The sequence below is a fragment of the Porites lutea genome, chromosome 4 (assembly GCF_958299795.1).
Source record: "Porites lutea chromosome 4, jaPorLute2.1, whole genome shotgun sequence".
NCBI classification, from domain to species: Eukaryota; Metazoa; Cnidaria; class Anthozoa; order Scleractinia; family Poritidae; genus Porites; species Porites lutea.
The window spans coordinates 10,982,098-10,990,096 of NC_133204.1; positions in this window are offsets into that span (position 1 = coordinate 10,982,098).

The window sequence follows — 7,999 nt, forward strand, 5'->3', positions numbered from 1 at the left end:
CTCTTCAGAGTCACCCTTCGTGCCATAGATGGTGATGAAAACATCTGCGTCTGTCCCTGCCCCTAATTGTTTGCCGGTAGTCACCTTAACAACATACTTTTTTCCTGGAGGGAAAAAGAGCTCTAATTAGAAAATTGAAATAAGCAAGTGGTTTTGGTCCCGTAATTATCACTCATCCCAGGAGTGCTTCCAAAATCAGACCAAATTATTTCATTTCAGGCCCAAGCGTCTGTTGTTAATAGAGAGAGTTTATAGAAACTTCAAGACAACAAAAAAAATCTTACCTTCCTTCTAGTTAAAAGGGCTAAAAAAGACTATGACATTTGAACCCGAACATACTAGTCTATTGCTTATATAAGAGAGTACTAATCCTAACGGTTCTTTCGCCTTCCTCCCTGTAGAGCTATAATCCCCGAAGCCCGCTCCCTCGGTTCATTTGAAAATCAAGATGGCCGCCATTAACGGTAAGACGCGCTATATCTTGACGATCTCACGACAACGTAGGGGACTGTGAACCGTCTATTTCACAGTGTTTTCGGGCAGGCTTTTTCTCTTCTCTGTCCCCGCTCCCTCCCCCGCTCGTTTTGACTCGCTCCATTTCCTCCTCAATTTTGGAGTTACAACGCGGTGCTTTCGCGAGCAAAAACATTTCCGCGCCCGAAGAAAACGCCTGCAACTGCAGGCTATGAGATAGGGAGAGGGCATAACCTCCTTTGTTAAAAATAACCGTGATAGCTTTTTGGTGGAAAAAAAAGGACAATGAAGTGTTCCAGGGTGTCTAGTTTTTGAGAATTTTTGAAAAAAACTTAGTCTTGTCCTCGTCCTCGTCCTATTGCGACGGAAAAATGTAAATTGACTTATTATATGGATGATAATTGGAATGGTCGGGTCCATACTTACCCAAAGTGGTTCCAGCTAGCACCAGAAAGAAAATGTGTATCATGAGGGCCATGGTCCGGCCTCAACACCTTTAAAAATGACAAAATGCTTTTTACCTCCGGCAAATCAAAAAATGCATTGTGCCCCACTGTTGTAAGTGTTGTTCTTATATATATTAATATTATCATTCTATGAAAAGAAAATCTTGATTACATGATATTTTGTCTCTCAATGGTCACTTTTTATGTCGATCGTACCGTTTCAATCGCTTACGGCTGTTGTTTTTTCTACAGGACACAAAACAGCTTCTAGAGCGAACAATCGATTTTCAAAGTCGAAGAAGACCACGAGAAGCGAAGTATACGAACCAAGTAAAAGGCGCGGTGATGCTACCAAAAATCTCCTACAGTCAACCATCTTCTCATGACCGTCAGCAGTAAAACCTCAAAACGTGAGACAAACGATAAGCTAAGCTATGATGCCTACGTCTTGTCTTTAACCTTTTTTTGGCCGCGATCGAAAGCCCACCATGTATTATTAGTATCATTATAACCATCAAATCCGTTTTTTTGTCTCCTAGGAACACTTATACTATCATTATTATTATCACTATCATTATCATATGAAGGAAGATCATAGCAGTTATGTACACAACTTTAGCGTTTGCGAAAAGAAGGCGTGAAAAAAATTCAGGCTTCTACGCGATTCGAACCCTTGACCTCTACGATACCGGTGCAGCGCTCTACCAATTAAACTAACAAGCCAACTGGGAGCAGGTCATTGAATAGGCCATTTCACCGCGCCTTTGCATCAAAACGAGGTTAAGTGCTCAGCCTTTGATATGGAAATGATTTTTCATTCTCATGCAAATAAAACTCATCTTCACAAGAAATTTTGTGTACTTGGCCTCGTTTTGAAAATGAAGGTTCTTGGAACTCAGAAGTGGCCTATTGGTTCGTTATAAACCCGTGAAAGGAGGATGATGAAGTTATGAATATATGAAAATTATATATGTGAACTGCGGAGTGAAGAATTATATGAAGGAAGATCATCGCCGTTATGTACGCAACTTTTGCAGTTGCAAAACAAAGCCTGAAAAAAATTCAGGCTTATACGGGATTCGAACCGTTGACCTCAGCGATCATATAATTGTTTACCCCGCAGTTCACATATATGATTTTCATATGCCATGTCATAAATTCTGGTCTTTCATGTTTCCAAAGCACGTCAACTTCATATCTTTCACAATCAAACCTGATTGACTCGTTCACTTTATCAAAGGCTATAGTTCCTCTTTGGGGGAAAGTGGTTGCTCCACCTGCGGTGTGATCCTAATAGCCTCAAGGCTACAAAATTGTTTCAACAAATACTGATCAGATCTCCATCACTACACTCTGACCGCTGTATGCGATAGGTGTTCAGGTAACCAGTGTTACTTTTTCCATGTCTCTCAGACGTACCAAGGGTACCAATTGCTGTCCACCTCAATTGACACAGTCTGGCACTAGGATCATTGTCGCCTCCACGAACCTCTTTCATAGGAAACAGCAGGTTGTAATAATCTGAACCAATGAAAACGTCAATTTTACTCCTTTTTCCAAGCTTAGGAAAAGGAATGTCCCTCAAATGTTTCCACTTGTCTTTGATTTGCAGGCAGATGATGGGTTTCATCCAACCACAGATGTTATTAGATGTTTTTGATACAATGACTGTGTCCACCCGACCATCCACACTCTCCAAACCAATCTCCATGGTTGCTGACATTAAATTTACTTTCTGACCAATAGCAACATTAATAATTACTAAAAAAAAAAAAACCTTAATAATTACTTTTTCTTTCCCACAATCCAACCCCCTGTTTCTCTACCACATCCTCGTTAACATACGACGTATCACTGCCTTCGTCCAAGAAACAGAAAAAGTCTCAGTCCCCATGTTTCAGAATTTACGGAACAGTACGCAAGGCAATACTCCTCTTTGCATGTTCGTGTACTCTTTCACACGTACTGAACTTGTTTCCCTCAGTCATGGGCGTATCAGCCTTCCCCTCGATAGACTGAGGAGCCACTTTCTCCTCATGAAGTGACCGGTGGTGTCTGTCCTTGCATCCGTCATTTCCACCCTCTCTGCTTCACGTACATTAATCACCAAGGTGCCCTTTCCCCAAGCAGCGGTAACACAGTCCAAGTTTCTTCGCCGTCTCCCACTTCTTTCCATGTTCTTTTCCCTTGAACACATCACATTTCCAAATTGATCACGTTTCTCTTCTGCGGTCCCGAAATAAGACTTGGTTGAGCTCTTTCCTCGTGCATTTCCATTACTGGAAAAACCATGCTTAATTGCTCATCCTTGTATCTGGTACTCAGCATCCTCAGCAAACCAGTGACACAGCTCTTCAAGAGACTCCATGCTTCCCCTTTTTCAATGCATCGGTAGTACTGGCTAAGTAGAGCTTGAGGAAGTTTTTCCAGCATAATTGACTATAATTGCATACAATATCCCTCCTTCCAGGTCAGTAAACTTCTTATTTTCCTTTAAAGAGGCCACAGTCCTTTCCACTATGTCGGCAACTCTTTCTAGTTCTCTTGGATTATCAGCGTTTATTGGCCTCATCTTACGGAGCTCAGCATTATGGGCTTGAACCTGTTACCTGTTTCCCCCATACTTTCGATTCAACCTTGCCTTAGCCGCTTCGTACGCATGATCCGAGTAACCTAGTCCTTTCATCGTTTCGGCCGCGTCTCCATTTAAACAACTTTCGAGCCGCAACATTTTAAACTGGGTTGACAAATTTGTTTCATCCACACAACTGGAAAACGCGGCCTACCACGACTGATATTCTTCTTGCTGCTCGAAAACTTTGGGATCCGGTTTATTTGCATCGACCACATGAACATATTTGCCATGTGGGCTCTCAAATGTTCCGCTCTGGCTCGTGTTATTTCCTTCACTTTCCTTGCTGTTACCTTGCGATAAGAAAAGCCGAGCTTTCTTTGTCTCGTTATCCACACGATCTGTCATTTTATCCGCTTCATCGTTTGTTGAAGCTGCCAGCGATGGAAGCTTTATATCTTCTCCGAACAAGGTTTGAAGCGAGTCCATCAGCTCCAAAAATTCATGACGTCGCTTGTCGATGTCCTGTAGTTTTGCAGTGACGTTTTCTTTGTTTGGCGTTTTCGCGGATAATTCCGCCGCTAATTCGTCCAAAAGCTTCATAATACTTGTCTTCAGTTGAGGGTTATTTTTCCTTTTTTAACTCTTCTATTTTTCCATCCATAATTCCTCCAGTTTCAGTTCTCGATAGACCTCCCGCCAAATGTTTCCCAGTTGGAACGAGTCCCTTGCAAATTCCACAATACTTGTTCCAATCACAATCCAATTATTACACCAATGCGAATATCCGGTTTCCGAAGCACCAGAATGTAGATTCTACTCCAAAACTGTAAGCTCTTAACAAAAAAAACTACCGTAAAATACCGAAAATAACCCCCAGGTTTTCTTTAATTATTTTTCAAAGGCCCTTTTTGAGGGCTTATTTTTGGAAGGAAATTTACCGTTTTTGCTTTGTTTTACTCTGTATTTGAGGGCAATTTCCAAGTACAAGCTCCTGGGGGGCTTATATTTGGAGGGACGATTTAACGGAGGGTTTTTTGCGTTACGAGTTTGGGGGGCTTATACATGGAGGGGCACGGTATCTCGATAAATCTCGACAAGTCTCGAGTCAAGTTCCATTCTCAAGTTTGAGTCCAACAACCTCGTCACATGACATAAACTCGTGATCATTGTCACGACGTATATAAGGTAACGCAACTCTAAATAGAATAACACAATTTACCTATTTATTTTGTATGCACTGTTAACATCATTTACAACCACAGGTTTACTTCCTGTCATCCGTCTTAGTTAAATACACAGAATACAGTGTTAGAGAATAATTAGTTACCATGTATCTGATTGATTAAGTCTGATGCTAGAGCGATTTTACTTTGTTAAGTGAGCTTAAGTCCTCCCTTACCTCCTTTAGAAACCTCAAATTAAAATGAAAAGGCCAAAATTTTCAAGAATTTATTTTAAATCCTTCATCGCATGTAACGTAATTTGCAACGACAGGCAATGTTTTTCCGGCGTTAAGATTCAAATTAACGTTCTGGTTACGATTTCCACCTGCTGTTTGCCCTTGTTATTGTCGCTCTCTTCCGAACTCGGTAAATATTTTCTCAAAAACAGGCGTGAATAACATACTTCAAAATCAGACTGTTATCGGGCAATCCACTCTCCTCAAGTGAGTGACATGTGAAATTTGCGACCTTTGTAGGTGATTTTATGTTTAGATTTTTCAAAGAACCACAAGGAACTAGGAGTCATGATTTTATGACCTGACACAACCCGCCTTTAGAGGGTAGGGTATCAAGAGATATTTCTGCAGTTTGTATCAACACAGCTAGCAAACAAAACGTAAATATTTGCCAATCGCATGTCCATACCCTGTCTGGTAGTATATTTTTACTGGACAACAAGTTAATCAAAATATTTTTTCAAAAGCTTTGTTTTACCAGTTATAACTGCAATAACCGTCTCGACTGTTCACAGAAACTTGCACTGCATCTAAAGAATACATTACAGAGGCGGCCAGAAATAGGAATTAAACATTCAGTTTTACTTACATAAGATTTCGGAATTTTCTTTGCTGTTTTCCTTGGCCGTCCCCTTCTGATATGTCTTCCAGTGCCCTTTGTTATGAAAACAGCTTAGGTCAGATAATTTGACAGGTATAAAGCGGTCAATGTTTAATTAAAATGTTTTGCGTAGAATTAAATAAAGGAATGGTGAGTTAACTCCAGTATATTAGGGGCCTTGTTACTTTGACTGGAATGTGAGTCACATTCAAGGTGTGTCGAAGAAATGCAATGTCATATAATATAGTTATGAAGGGAAATTTTAACCCTGGAAAGTAAACTTCATCAACGAAAACGCATTAAATTTGTATTGGTGTCCACCTCTTGTGGCAACTTTGTCGATATTAACTATCTGTCCAAAACTGACTACGTCACCCGCTGATTTACAGGTCTACTAATCAAGGAGCTTTCACCTATTGCATACGAGACAAAGCCGAGCTAATTAAAAGGAGCAATAATTGAGTTTCTGTAATGAAGATAGTGAGTAAGCGTTCGATTCTCCTCGTCCTTAAACTTAAATTCCTCAGTTCAAAAAAAGTGTTCTTCCATCCTCACCACAACGGACCACAAAGCAAAAAGTTTATCCAGCTGCGTTTGACAAAGTTCAAACGTGCCCGCAAAAATAATCTTTTTTGATCCTTAACAATTATAAAGTAGAAAGAATGGTGATTACATTGAATTACTCTTGGAAGATCCCGGTGATACTACCGGAAAAGGTGAGTTTAAAAGCCCAAGAAGCTAATGTACGTCTCAGACGGAAGTCATATTTGAATTAAGATTGAGCAAGACCAAGAGTAGTAAAAAATGCCAATTAACTTAAATTACAGCAGTGCTGGCCGAAAAAGAGATCGTCGCTTCTGTCTTAAACATGCGTTTAATCTACCCTAAAGAATCAGGCATTGATTTAAGTGAAATTAACATTATCTCTAAATTTATTTAAAAGAAAATGAATGACTCACAGAGGTATGAAAAATGAAAAATGCCGTTGTGGAAATTGCAACCAGGTTTCAGGTTCAATTCAATTCAATTCAATTTTATTAGTCACACTTTATAAAGTATTTACATTATATATAGTAAGGTAGGAATACACTAATAAAGGATAAGAAGAAGGAAAAAGAAAAGAAAATTAAGGGCTTGTACGGTGGTCAGAGGAGCTTAGCTTTCGAGCTAACCACCGCTATATTATGATTGGAAATACATAATAAATGTCCGCTTGGTGCCATGGAAGGTTAAGCCTGAAATCCGGCAACGACATGAAAACGAGGTTAATGGCAAGTGCAATATAGACTTACCCTTTCGTCTTGTTTTCAAGATAGAATCACTGATAACCGTGATATCTTGCTTGCAGTTGATCATGGCCTTGCCATATTTTGATGATAACGTGAAAATTAGAAGCGTTATGAATAAAATATCGCACTGACCTAGCACCGTAAAAGGTGATGGCTTAAAGCTTATTCAATTAAAAAGGGACAATCAGCGTGTCAAAGGGATGGTTGCCATAGCAGCTAAGTTTAATTATTTTCAAAATGAGTAATTAACATCAGTGATATTTAACAACTTAATTAAAGTGACACGCTTCCTACGGAGCGGTTGCCCAACTTTTGCAACCAATGAAAGTATTTGGAAAAACCCTTTTGTCAGCCTTTTTTCCCCAACCTTTATGGTATAAGCAGAAAGTAACGCCTGTTTGCACTGGATTGCTTTAGTCAGCTCTAGCCCACAGTGGTTGACAGTTGTTGTTAGAATCGAGCCTAGGGATTACCTTGTTTTGACTAGCCCTTCCTGTTTTGTTATGTATTTAAAAAATCAGTCCAGAACCAAATCGTGACCAGGCTAAAGCATATAGAGAGCAAGAAGGTTTGTCTCGAAATAAGGGGTGCTTACATTATGGGAAAACTGGGAATTCGGGTTGGAAAATCAAATGACTTTCGCCTTTCCATATAGCCCGTGATAAGAGGCGATGCAGTTGTTCTTCCCTTTGAAGTCCTAAATTAAACTTTTATTCTAACTGGATGGTTTGTGTAAATGTTAAGACCTCAAAATCACGTCAAGCCTCACATTCAGCCATAGGCTAGGATACTAAGTACAAAACTGCACAATCAAGAAGACAAAAGGTCTCGGCAAAATTGTTTTGTCACTTTGTTCTGGTGAAGATTGCATTTCAGCGAAATTGCCACCTACAGCAAGTTTAAGAAGTTCTCAGTATATGTAGCGTTTTAAAGATGAGGGGGCTATTTCAAGAAGGGAAATGAGATACCTTATGCTCTGGACTTATACATCTTCGCAAGGGATTGTAGGAGGGCTGATATCCGGTTAGAAAAAGTGCTTCGACACAAGCTATAGCAATACTGATCAAAAGACCAAAATACGTTTTGCTTATACTGGTTTGTAATCAAGCTTCAAGAAACGTCATATTTGGGACTTTAAGAGGCCACGACGGCGAC